Below are 15,362 nucleotides of genomic sequence, written 5' to 3' on the forward strand. Positions count from 1 at the left end.
AATATTTAAATAAAAAACCAAAAATATATATATATATATATATATATATATAACCTCAATTTCAAAAGCATTCTTAACCAAATACATTAAATCAATTTTAACCACAGTTTTAACCAAACATATATTTTTCAAACCAAACTTCAACTAAAAGTACTTATTACAAAACAATTTTGTTTTAAAAAGTACTTTTTACAAAACAATTTTTTTTAAATCACAACCACAACAGTAACCGCAATACCAAACACACCCTAAGACTCTAACCAATATTTTAATAACTCTAAAAATTCCAATTCGTGAAATTAATGATCAACATTATAGTATAAATGTTGGACCTACTACCAGGTTGGTATTTAAGTACAAAGAGTTAACTAGAAAACTCTCATAATTATTTTGGATATTTATTAATTTTAATTAGATATATTTTTTTAATCACAATACATGAGTTGTGAAAAACACTTTTGCTTTACAGGATAGGTGAACCCCGTTAGGGCACCTATATGAATTCTTTCAATAAGAATTTACCTGGACATATGAGCCCATAATAAATTCAAAATGTCAAACTTAGTCATAAGAGTAAATTTTTTTTTAGGTATAGATGAACCACCAGTTAGGAACCCTTTAACATCTTTAAACTACATCAAGACCATACAACACAACTTACTTCAGGTAAAGTGTGTTAGAAGTGTTAATACTTTATCTATTTATATCTAGTCTTTTATCCTAAAATTCTAGATAAATTCAATTCATCTAGGTCTCATAGTAATTCTAAACCAAATAACTAGGTGGTATTTCTCGATCTCAATGTTATATGCACATGTGTGACAAGGAACTTAATTCTATTTTTTAATAAATTAGAAAATTTAATCTAAACTTGACAAATTAAATCAAATATAATCAGTCTAGAGAAATTCTAGCAATGTTCTTAGGCCCAGCAAAACTCTGTTGCTCCCCCTTCAAGAAACAAAAGCTATACTTGTTAATAATATCTTGAGAGTAAAAAAAAAAGGAAGAAAAACTCTTGCCAATTTTGTAACTAAACTCTCACTAATTCATCTTTAGCGACGTAAAAACAAATTATGGAGATGATCTATATTAATTTACAAATTGTTTTTGAAATTCTCCAAGTTCTTTCTCCAATCACGCTCGGATTGATTTTCATTGTTGTTTGTTTTTTAATTTTTGTTGAAAATCCCCCACCAAATATACATCGTTCTTTTTCTTTGTTTTTTGTTAATCACTGAATCAATAAGTAATCATGCACGTCAAACACATGCATGCTTTGCAACTCTAGAACTGGATTTTTTTTTTTTTTTGCATTTGTATTGAAGTTTACAATAAATTTAGAAAGTTCATTAAGACTTTGACCAATATTTTAATAACTCTAAAAATTATAATTCATGAAATTAATGGTCAACATTCTAGTATAAATGTTGGACCTACTAGTATGTTGGTATTTAAGTACTAGAAGTTGATTAGAAAACTCTCAGAATTATTTTGGATATTTATTAATTTTAATTAAGTGTATTTTTTAATCACAATGCACGAGTTATGAAAAACACTTTTGTTTTACAGGATAGGTGAACCCCGTTAGAGCACGCGTATAAATTCTTCCAATACGAATTTATTTAAGTATATGAGCCCATAATAAATTCAAAATATCAAACTTATTCATGAGTGTAAATTTTTTTTAAGCATAGATGAACCACCAGTTAGAAACCATTTAACATTTTTAAACTACGTTTAGACCATACAACACAACTTACTTCAAGTAAAGTTTCAAGTAAAGTGTGTTAGAAGTGTTAATACTTTATCTATCTATATCTAATCTCTTAATCTAAAATTTCAGATAAAACCAATTCATCTAGGTCTCTTAGTAATCTTGAACCAAATAATTAAGTGATGAATTGAATTCTTGATCCCAGTGTCACATGCACATGTGTGAGAAGAAACTTAATTATATTTTTTTAATAAAATAAAGAATTTAATCCAAATCTGACAAATGAAATCAAATATAATCAGTGTAAGGAAATTCTAGCAATATCATTAGGCCAGCAAGTCTCTATTGCTCCCCCTTTCAGGGAAGAAAAGTTACAGTTGTTAATAATATTTGGAGACAGATAAAAAAAAAGAAGAAGAAGAAAAACAATCACTAATTTTGTAACTAAACTCTCACTGATTCATCTTTAGGGTCGTAAAAACAAATTTTGGAGATGATCTATATTATTTTACAAATTGTTTCTGACATTCTCCAAGTTCTTTCTCCAGTCGCCACGGATTAATTTTCGTTGCTATTTGTTTTTTTAATTTTCGTTGAAAATCCCCCACCAAATATCCATCGTATTTTCGTTGAAAATCCCCCACCAAATATTCATCGTTCTTTTTTTCTTTTTCTTTTTTAATCACTGAATCAATAATCATGCACGTCAAACACATGCATGCTTTGCAACTTTAGAACTGGATTTGTCTCTTAATTCACTCAATCGATCACTTTTTTTTATTAAGCATACCTAAGCAATCCCTATTGGTTAATTAGCACCGATCGGGAGCATCTCTGCATGAAAAGGCATCATATTTAGAATTCTATAGTAACTTAAAGAGAAAGAGATCTTGTAAGACTGGTCTAAACACATTTTTGTGTAGGGCAGAAAATATGTTCAGAATTTATTGACCAACAACATGATGAATGCTCCAAATTTGAGGGAGGTATCTTTGAACAGATCTAGCTAGCATAGGATGTATTTGGAAGTGTGAATAAGATTGTTTTTTAATGTTTTTTTTTTATTTGGAAATGCATTAAAGTAATAAATATTATTTTTATTTTTATTTTTTAAAATTTATTTTTAATATTAATACATCAAAAAGATTCAAAAATACTCAAAAATTAATTTAAAAATATATATTTTTTAAATTTAATAAAAAAAAAACTGATTCAACCATGACCCCAAATAAATCATTAGTCCTTCTCTTGTACAAACCCTTTACGCAATTCATCCTCTCTTTTTTCTTCTAGTCCCATATTCTAAATCCATCCTCTCTCTTTTTTCAGATTTTCTTTCTCTTTTATACTTTGAATCTTTTTAACTTTTTTGCAGTACTAAATCTGAAATCCCGAAACAAAATTCTAAATTTCACTATGGGGCATATGTCACCGGCCTGAAGATAATGATGGTCTTTTACTACGTGTTTTACCTTGATGGCTATTATTTTAATTCTAAGATTAGTGCAACCAGCCTTAATTTTGTGGGCAAGATTATCGGTTGATATTATTGTTCTTCTTCTTCTTCTGAAGCAAGCATAAAAGTCCAACTTAATTATCTTTACCTGGAAAAGTTTTGGATTGATTGCTTTATATATATACTGATTATGTATATCATTTATTGATGTAATTGGTGATTTACACGATTTATTTTTTTAGTTTAGTGTTCATAAGTATCATCAAACCACTTTATACATTATTAAAAGTAAAAGAAGATTAAATTTAGATGAAGTCTCGGAAATATATATATATATATATATCATAAGAGCTTAATTTTGGGATTAAGCTTGCTAAAAGAAGGTCTTTTGATTTTGCCTGGCTTCTTGATATTTTGATTTGAGTTTTTTTTTTTTTGAAATATACTATGCATAAGATATATATATATATATATATATATATATATATATATTATGCTTCCTCGGTCATCTATATGATTGGAACGATGCCTGAGGTATGACCATGAAGTATTGTTCGATGTACAGCAGATTTTGCATTGCTTTAATTTCCTAGGCGAATCTGCTCTACCTCATATGCCAATTCCCCCCTCTGCCTGCATGTTTCTTTATATATTTTCCTTGACGGAAAAGTCTACAGTCAGAGTGATGGCAGAAAGCTTTATATATTTAACAATGACGTACCCCGCCATGGCAGCTTGTCCTGTGGGATTTGCCGATATGGCACCTCAAAGTGTAACACATGCAGAATCAGGAATCACTCTTTAAGAAACCCACAAATATCCAAAGTCATTGGGATGCCTTGCCACACTGGGATTTTAGAAGAATTGCCAGCTTATTGGATTCGGAGTCCGAACCTTTTTCTGTCTTTTTTTTCCTTCTTTTTTATTGTGTAGAGAACAGTTTCTTCATCACTCAACGATGAAATACAGAACAGTGCTCCATGGCACTTGCTATTCTCGACCATTTGGAGAAATGCTATTTCTATTTTTATCTACCTACGAGCTCTAAAAAGCTCACTCAGGTGAATTCGCGATGAAAAATTACCTGTTATTCTATTAAAAAAAGGGATTAAAAAAGAAAGATAGATAGACTGCTCAGCTGTTGGGAGATTATTTTGTAAAAGTTTTGAGCGAAGCCATTGAAACCTTTTGATGGGAGAGATTGACAACAGAACAGGATCTAGACATCATCTTGAATAAGCAACAGGTTAGTGCATGTTTTGCTATTAGGATATAAGATGTTTTTTAAAAATGTTATTAAATTTAATATGTATTAAGATATCTTTTTTTAGATTAATTTATTTTTAATATTAACACATTAAAATTATTAAAAAATAAATAATTAGAACATAAGCTACCACAATTCTCCAAACCGCACAATAATATTAGTTCGTCCAAATGCTTTATCGATTCCTCATGAATTTTTATTACTGCGTATAACCTCACTGTTAGCTCATGTCTCTCTTGCTCTGCGGTGTTTTATTTAGGCCTTATTTATTTGAAATAAAATAGTTTTTTAAAAATGTAAATTTAAAAAAAATAAATTATTTTTTTATGTTTGATAGTATCATATAAAATAAATTAAAAAATATTTTCTAATTATTAGTTATGTTATAGAAAATAAGTTAGAAAATAACTTATTAATATTTTATTTTTTTAAGTTTATTAAAATAATAAAGAACAAATCATACAAATTAAAAAGTTGGATGAGAATGGAATTGAAAAAAAAATCTAATTTAATAAATTTTCTCAAATAAAATAAATAATAATCAAAATAATAGACATCAAATATAACATATAAAAAATTGAAAGATGATGAAATTAAAATAATAATTATTATAATTTTATAAATTATTTTAAATAAAATAAGTAACAATCAAAAGAATAAGAACCCAATTTGATAAATAAAAAATTTCAATTAAAAAAATGAGGAGAGAAAAGTAAATAACAATCATAAAAATAAGAACCAAAGTTAATATAAAAATTAAATTATATCAAATTTTAAGGGATAAAATTGAAAAAAAAAACATTCAAACAAAATATATAGCAATCAAAATTTTTAGGATCAAATTTGATATAATCAATAAATAATATGATATTTCTAAATTTTTCATATCTGATGAAAAGTATTTTCTGCCCAAAATAAAAGAAAAATATTTTTCTGAAAATCAAGTCAAATTTTTTTTTATAGAAAAGTGTTTTTCGTTGACCAACTTTTTTAATGACAAACAAACCTAAAAAAATTTAAAAAGTGATTTTTCAAAAACTATTTTTTACAAAACAAACACACCCTTAAAACGTGAATATGAGTTTATTAATTACCATTAAAAAAAAGAGTATAATTACCAAACCATCCCCCTTTAAAATAATAGTATATCTAACAACCATCAAAATAATTCTGTATCAATAAAATCCCATAACAAATTCTAAAAAAAAAAAAATTAAATATCTAACTTTCATTTACATCATGAACCAATTTGATTTTTTAATTTTTTGTATGAACAAATTATTTTAGAAGTTTTATATAAATAAAAATGTTTTAACTATTTTTACATAGAAAGTTTTGCAAGGTTTTATTATTATAAAATTCAAATATGTATAATATATATTTACATTAATAATAATTATATCTTATGTACAATTACCTTTCATATATAAATTACTATTACAAACATATATAATAGAAAATATTTTTCTCTTGTAATTGCAACAATGGTTTAACAACTAATTTTAGAAAACACTTTTAGAAGTGAATGAATTATATTATTGCTAATAATATTTGAAAATTAACTCTATACATATTTTTTTATTTTATATTAAAAATAAATAATATTTTTTCTTGCTAAAAATAATTTTTCAAGAATTTTTAAATATAGACCAAAATCCTTTAAAATTTTACTAGTTGATTGCAAAAATCCATACAATTCTTTGTGTATTTTTAAACATGTAAAAATATTTTTTTTTTGAGATTTTCTCTTAATTTTAACACATGCTACAATATTTTTTTAGGATTGTTGGCCATATACAATTAAAAAATTTAGCTATTTAATGTTTTGAAATTTTTTTATCATTTATTTAACACATGCTAAAAGAAAGTAATATAAAATAATGCAACACCGCACTTTTTTTTTTACTATATTTTTTTTTATACTCACACACCCTACATTTACACTTTTACAAACCACCAAAATTCAGAATTTAATAATGATTCAGGACTTAACAATGATTCAAACACACATTTTAAAAAATTAAAATTTGCAAAATAAATATCATGACATTTATAAAATAATCCAGAAAAATTACTAAAAACACAAGAACGGTGCTGGAAAGTTTTCAAAAGTGATGGAATAGTGGTGGGAGTGTGTGCTCCATGCGCCGCCACCACTTCCAGCATATGGAACCACGCGTCATCAATGTGGAGAAGAAATAAATGGATGGATAGGATTCCATGGATAGGATTCTACTCCTTCTTGATGCCAATTCTATATTTCTTCAATCTTGATCTTGATTCTTAAATAACTCCTTTTTTTTTTCCTCTTAGTTCAATTTTGTCCATAATTCTATAATAACTAGTTAGTTTGATCTCTAATTTTATCTCAACTTAGCCCAATAAAAGTTGAATTAGGGAGAGACAACAATACAAGAAAAAAAAGAAACAAAATGTTTCGAAAGGTCTCAAGTGTATCCTAACGAAACAGATTGAAATATGCTTATACCTTAAAAAAAGAAAGATCATGCTCATGTTTTATATGTTTTAAAATACTATCATCTGTCATCAATTATAAAAAAAAAAAAATAAGCGCCCAGACATTTTGAAGCCCAAACTAAGTAGGGAGTTGGTCGAAAGGTTTTAAGGTTAGCTTATTTAGTTGGGTTTAATGACAACGCTAAAGAGTTTTCGTGATTGTAACTTTATTTTTTTGCTAAAAATAAATAAATTTGGTTTGACACATAGCATAGCATGAGAAGTAATTTTTGTTGAGATTTCTTGTTTTTTTTTTTATTTAAGGATTTAAAGTTAATTTTCTAATCATTAAATTCTTGATTTTTTTATATAATTTTTTTCTTTACGTTAGCTTTATTAGTATTGTATATATTATACATTTCTCATTCTCCCAATAAAAAAAAATACAAGTGTATTTTCTTAATGATTAAAAATATTTATCTAATATAAATTTATGTCACTCTTGAAATATAAATTATCTAACATTTGTCTAATAAAAATCATAATTATCTAGTGTAGCTTGTGAATTCTCACTCTTAAAATATAAATTTATGTCTAAAAAAAATCATAATTCAGGTTTAAATTTCCTTTTGATACCCCTTTCAAAGTTTAGGCTTAAAGGAAAAATACATAGTATTTTTAGAAGAAATAACATCTATTATAATAATTATTTATCGAGTTAGAGGATGATAATATTGATATCTATTTTCATGATTAATATATTTAAGAATATATCAGTATTCTTAAGAAGTTTTTTAGTATTTTAAAGTATGCTTAAGAAGTTTTTTAGTATTTTAAAACATTGTAGTAGAGCTAAGTTTCTAAAATCTTTGAACCTTTAATTTTTCTTCTAATGATGTCTAGGTTTTTTCTTTTTTTTTTTGGAAGTCTTTGAGTCCTCTAGAAGAAAAATATTGAGTCATTCTAATTTTTATATATTAAGAGAAATATATTGTATTTGCATATGATTTTCTAGAGAATATAATAAAGAGATTTGAAAAATTCATATTTTTCTACAATGATTGGAGATCCATCGATTTAAATAAAATGATTTGATTAGAGTTGTTCATGGTTCTATAATTAGACATGACATTCAAAAATCTAAATAATGAAGATTGGATCCAAAGCAACTTAACTATTGTTTTTTTTTTTTACTATGAACAATAACAATGATTTTGTGATTCACTCAAAAAAAAAATTATTTATGTTATTTTAAAATTGATTTGGGTATGTTAACTAGAGAGAGAGAGAGAGATTAATTAAAATGTGGATTCATTAAAAAATAATGATAATTTTATTTATATTGTTAAACTTGTTGAGCAAGTTGAACAATACAATGAAATGACAGATGCAAAGAAAAAAATAGTAAAATTTAATGTTGAATAAATAGTAAACGATAAACACTTATTTTTTATGAGTTACAAGAATGTAACTAGTACCAGAAAGAAATCATGAGAATCTTCTCATCAATTAAGCAAAAAAAAATCTAAAAGAAATAAAATAGTACATGAATAAGGTGGAAGTAGAGCTAATTAATATTTGTAATGATATTATAGCTATAATTGATAAGCATTTTATTTTATTATCTATAGCTAGATAATCCTTTGCGTTTATTAAAAAATAAAAGGAGATTATTATTAATATGTAATAGAATTCAAGAGCAGTAATTAAAAGAAAAAGATGGTAAATCAATCACCTAAAATATATGATATTGATACAACAACTTTAAATTAAACTAATTTATTTATAAATTCAATCATTGCTATTAAATAGGATCATTCTAAAAGTTGATGTCACAAGCTTGAAACATATAAAAAATGATGGAACAATACCTATTATTCATGCAAGAAGTATTTTAAAAAGACTTCTATTACAATAATTGTTGAAAAAAAGATAATGTTGTTGACAAACCCTTAGCATTGATAAGAGTTTGGATATAATAGTGATAAGATTTTAAATATTTATGTATTATTTATAATAGTACATGGTTAATTAATTCTGGTGCTATAAATTATATAATATTTGGATCTAGACATGTCTTATATCTTAATTCAGTGTTATATAAAATTGTTTTTACTATCAATGATACTTTAACCCTAATTATTGAGGAAGGTTCTTTGACTTTTACTGATATTTTAAATTTGAATTATGTTATAATTGTTATATCATTATATTATAATCTATTGTCAAATTCCTAAATAATCTTAGCTTTATCTTATATGATAATCTTTGTGTTTAAGGATATTTCAAACATGTAGACAATTTGTTATTGTATTAAGTAGGGAAGCAATATTACATGGACTTAGTGTTAAAATCATATGATAGGATACATCAAGTTTTTATAATAGTTGTTACTGAAGGAAAAAGAATATGATTGAAATTTAGTTATGGCATTCATGTTTGAGGCAAGCTTTCTTTGATTATCTAGAAAAACCATGTTCTAGTTTATTTGAAAAAAAATGTGTTTCTAGTTTTAGATATAATGTTTATGAAGTTGAAAAGAACCTTTATGTTTTACTTTTAATAAATTTGATTGAAAGCCATACCTATAAATGATTATATATTCAAATGCCTAGGATTTATCCATAACCACTTTTTTAGATGGATCATATTGGTTTGTTAACTTTATTGATTATTAGACCAAGATAACCTGAGTGGACTTGATGAAATCTAAAGATACATAAAAATATTATTTCAAAAGTTTCATAAAATGATAGAATCCCAACATATCTAGGTTTTTTATAGAAATAATAGGAAAGAGTATCATTATTCAAAACTTTAGTAGTATTTGAAAACATGAGAAATTATTCATCAAACTACTTATTCAATGCACCAAAGCAAAACATGGATGTTAAGGATAAAAATCAATATTTGTTGAAGGTTGCTTGTACTTATTAATAAAAACTTATATGCCACTATTTTATTAAGGAAAAGTCTTTTTATATATAATATATTTAATCAATCAATCATTTAATGACGAAGTTGGTGAAAAAGGAGCAATTGCCCCTTTAATTTTTTTTTTAAATATTTATATATTAATGAGAGTGAATTATTGCTACAGCCTACATATAAGAAAATTTTTTATCTTTTATTATTGTTAACTAACTTGACTTATAAGTTTATATATATATATATAATTACAACTCCCCAACTTTTTCCCTTTTCCCTTTTGTTTCTCCAGTCTAACAAAATAAAGAGGGTTGTTTTTTAGTTGCCGTTCTTGCCTCTCCTTGTCTCTTGAATGCAAATTTCTCATCAATGAATTATTTTTGCCTTTCGCTTTATACTTTAAGTAATTTTTTTTCAACTTTTCTATTTATTTTATTATCTAATTTTAATTTTTTTTATTATTATTAGTTATTAAAAATATTAGGGTTTATGATAATTTAGGATTTTGTTATAAATATGTTCAAAATAAATGTTTAAATTTGTTAATTTAATCAATTAAATGTTTCTTTTCTTATTATAAAGAAATAAATTAATATTCATGCAAAACCATTATTCTTAATATCTCTTGCATTGACAGAGTAGTCTATTAAAATTTAATATTTTTATATGATTTGTTTGTAAGTAAAATATCAAGTAGAAATCATGTTTTTCAAGCATTGTTCCTCTTACATATACATTAGGCATCATTCCTTAATTAAATTTCTAGAAATGATTAAGTATAATTTAATTAACATACTTATTATATGCATATAGATATGAATTGAAATAGGTTTTGATTTTGATGAATTGACGTGTATTTTTCTTTTAATTTCATGTGAAAGATTTAGAATTATTGTGTAACTCAATTGATTTTTGTTTAACAGTGAATTATTGTGTAGTTGTGTTAATTAGTATGTAGACACTAATGATATCCAGTAGGTTTATATTAAATTAACATGTCACTAGACAAGTATTTCAAGCATAAATCCATTGAGAATGAAGAGTCAATCAAAGCTTCAAGTCATGTAACTCAATCAAGTTCAAAGAAAAGTCATATTGAAATCAACCCCGACACTCTCCTTACTAACCCTGACTTAAGAAGACTAATTTATGAGTACCATATAAATGATAGGGATGAAATCCAAAAAGCTTATCAATAAAAAGTTCTTTGTCAACCTTCACACTATGATTTTCCTCAAAAATAATGTGGCAATATATCAACACTACGACGCTTTAATCCGGCTTGGTTTGGTGCATACCAACATGGTTAGAGTACAACATAGCCTTAGATGCTACCTTTTACTTGTATTGTTACTTCTTTAAGTCAAAAGGGGGTGTTGATTCATTTGTGGGTGATGGGTTTTCAAATTGAAAAAAAAAAAGAGGGAAAGATTTGATCTTCATATTGGAAAGTATAATAGTAGTCACAATACAGCTTGGATAAAATATGAGAATTTGATGAATGAACAATAAAGTATCATGACTTTATTATCTAAGCAGACAGTAACGAGTCAAAGTGATTATCGCACTCAATTGAATACTTAATAGAGTATGCTCGTTTTTTCTTGCACCAAGGACTTCCATTTCATGACCACAATGAATGTGAATGTTCAAGCAACCAAGAAAATTATCTAGAGCTCTTGCATTTCCTTTCCAGAAATAATGAAGCTATTAAAAGAGTTACTTTTAGTGAAGCTCCTAAACATAACAAATTGACTTCTCTATATATTCAAAAAGACATTAGTCAAGCTGCTACAGAGGAGATTATAAATGTGATTATCAAATATCTAGGTGACTCATTATTTTCAATTTTAATTGATGAGTCACATGACATATCAATCAAGGAACAAATAGCAGTTGTTATACGATATGTAGACAGCAATGGATATATAATTGAATGTTTCCTTGGTATTCAACATGTATCAGATACAACTGCTAGTTCACTCAAGGCAGCTATTGAAGCTTTATTTTCTAAACGTGGGCTAAGTATATCAAGATTACGTGGTCAGGGATATGATAGAACTAGTAACACGCGAGGTGAATTCAATGACTTGAAAGCACTTATTCTAAATAATAATCTAAATGCATATTATGTACATTGTTTTGCTCACAAACTTTAATTGACTCTACTGTTACAAAAAAGCATAATGAAGTTGGAGATGTCTTCAATTTTATTTCTAGCATTATAAACATAGTTGGAGCATCATGTAAAAGGATGGAGGTGATTAGATAAAAACAATATGCTAGAATTATTGAAGGACTTGAAAATGGAGAAATTTCTAGTGGACAAGGCCTAAATCAAGAAACTTCTCTTAGAAGGTATGGTGATACCCGTTTGGGATCCCACTATGTTATAATTATTTATCTTCTTGCAATATTTTTATCAATTCTTGATGTGCTTGAGATTATAAGGGAGGATGAGATGAACTCAAAACAGAGAACGAAAGCGGTCATTTTAATAGGTATTATAGAATCATTTAATTTTGTATTCATGCTTCATTGTTTGATAATGATACTATCAGTTACTAATGAGTTCTCACAAGCATTACAAAGAAAAGATCAAGATATAGAAAATGCTATGAGTTTATTGAAAACATCAAAGGAACGATTCAAAATGATGAGAGAGAATGATTGGGAATCTTTATTGGAAGAAGTGTCATCTTTTTGCATCAAACATGATATTGATATTCTAAACATAAATGATGAGTACAAGCTTCATGGGCGTTTAAGAAGAAAATCTTAAGGGATTACAAACTTACACCATTTTCGTTATGAATGGTTTAACAATATCATTAACATGCAACTTACTGAGTTGGATGATCGTTTTACGGAGACGAGTACGAAGTTACTTCTTTGTGGCAAGTTTAAGTCCAAATGACTCTTTCTCTTCTTTCAATAAAGAAAAGCTTATTCGTCTTGCTCTTTTTTATCCTAGTGAATTCCTTATAGTGGACCTTATAGTACTTGATGACCAGCTTGATACGTATATTATTGATCTACGTGGTGATGATGAGTTATCTGGTATTGAAGGTATTGCTAGTCTTGCAGAGAAAATGGTAAAAATAAAAAAGAATTTGATATTTCTATTAGTATATATACTTATCAAATTGTCTTTACTTCTACTGGTTGCAACTGCTACAGTGGAGAGAGTTTTTTCTGTTATACATATTGTCAAGAGTAGATTATGGAACAGAATGGGAGATAAGTGGATGAATGATAATTTGGTTGTAAATATTGAGAAAGATATTTTCTTTAAGATTGATAGTGAATCTATTAAGAAACGGTTTCAAAATATAAAAACTTGAAAAGAATAATTATAATGTAAGTTTTTTTATTTTAAAAATATTTTTTTATGAATTAATATATATGTTTTGAATTAATTTCTAATGAATGTCTATATAATATAGTATTTCTTAATAATTTGTTTCCTCATTTAAAAAACTCTAGCTCCGCCACCGCAAGCACTCCTTAATTCTTTTGGCTCCGGAACACTATTTTAAAGTTTTATTAATAAAGCTTTTGTTATGGTACTTTTAAATTTATCATATTGTATTTTTGGTTATGTCATATTTATACATGATATATAATGATATATAGTAATAATCAAGCTAACGTAAAAATTAATTATATAAAAAACCAAGAATTTAATGATTAGAATATTTACTTTAAATCGCTAAATGAAAAACCAAGAAATCTCAAAAAAATATTTATATATACTATTTTCAGGAGAGGATAAACAATCCCACTTTTTAGCTGTTATGAAAAAAAAAAAAAAAAGAGTCAAAGTAATTAGCATCTAAAGCTCGAAGATAGGTCCTGCTCGATGCTTACAAAGTTGAAGGGATAATTAAGCTTAAGGGAGGAGTGATGAGGTGGTATGCGCGGAGTCATGGTTGGGGTAGGAATGGCCTTTTAGTAGGGCCCAGATACGGGGGCCAAGATGTACACTTTCCGTACCTGCGTGGCTCATATAGGCGTAGCCCACAGGTGTGGACCAAGATTATGTACTCTAAAAATTCCATGACTCGCATCTCAAAAACTCTCAAGGCAACATTTCGTGACGAAGAAAAAGAGAGAAAAGCTTCATTCGATCCGTCAATGTTTTGATAGCTTTGACTCCTCGGTTTCTTTTTCTTTACTTTTCTGTCCTCCTTGTGTCTCGAGTCTTTTTCTCTGGGTTCTTGCAGCAGTGCACTTAGCACCTTCTTTTCATACGCAAGTGTTCCCCAAGCCCCCACTTTAGTTATTCAAGTGAAGCTTTTCGTCTTGGCTATCCTTGTGCTCCCTACCTGCTTGACCGTTTCAAATTTGCCCAACTCAACGAGCCACTGCTCCTGCCGCTGTCGACTCCTTTTTCGAGACTAAGTCTCAGGCTTTACCATTCAATGGATATATTTCTATTCGAATTTTAAGGGATACTCTGAGGATTTCTTACGTCTCTTTGTTGCTATATTGATTTTTTACTTAAAAAATTATAAAATAATATTTTTTTATATTTTAAAAAATTATTTTTTACATCAATACTTTAAATTAATCTAAAAATAAACCAATCTTAGTAACGTATAGCATGTTTGTGTTTGCGTGTAGTTTTTATAGGTGCAGCTTGGGTTCAAAACCCATAAAAAATACACAGATATCTAATTTGGTTATGATATTGAAACACAAAACCCATAAAAAATACACAGATATCTAGTTTGGTTATGATATTGAAACAAAGAAGATAGGATTTTGACAGCATAAAAATTTATTCTAAAACTATTATAAAAGACTAATATATTTTATATTTTTAATTAAATATGTTTTTATAACACTAATCAAATATAATATGATAAATCTAAAATTATGATTTAGTTTGTTGATGGGACATCAAGTAGAAAATTATGAAACATATTGCATGGCCTTAAAAAAGCCCATCTAAAATCTTAAGAAATAAGGAGCCCAATCTACAAAGCCCACTTGTTCTCTAAACAAAAAAAACTCAGTTTTTATTATGGCTAACATTGTACCTATGGGCAGGAGTGTTTTCTCGAGAAGGATTACTTGCATCACCGCTATCATGCCAAGGGGTTTTGTTTATTTAAGCATAATTAAGAATTATCCGAGGCTTTCTTCTTCATTCATTTGGAAAGGCTGAATGGTCCACGCTTCAAAATGAGGCCTGGAAACCTGCACTGCTTGCCTATCCAGGTGCCTCTTGCTTACCATAATTTTTTTTCAGTTGTAGTGAAATGGTGATTGCATAGATGGATATCTTATGCAAGGTTTTGATCACTCTTTTTGGCAGCTGATAAGCTTGCTGAAGTTCGCGGTTCTTTGTGAGGATAATTCCTACAACGAAATCTTTGTTTAATGTTGCAAAGGTGGACTTGAAACGTAGCAATGTCTGTGATTTGAATAAAGGTAGATTATTTATTTGGGAATATAATTGTTATTGACAAACAATGCAATGTGCTTACCAAACTGTAGTTTTGTTTTGGAAATATTTAGATGGGACGCCT

The sequence above is a fragment of the Populus euphratica genome, unplaced genomic scaffold, assembly GCF_000495115.2.
Source record: "Populus euphratica unplaced genomic scaffold, PopEup_1.0 scaffold252.1, whole genome shotgun sequence".
NCBI classification, from domain to species: domain Eukaryota; kingdom Viridiplantae; phylum Streptophyta; class Magnoliopsida; order Malpighiales; family Salicaceae; genus Populus; species Populus euphratica.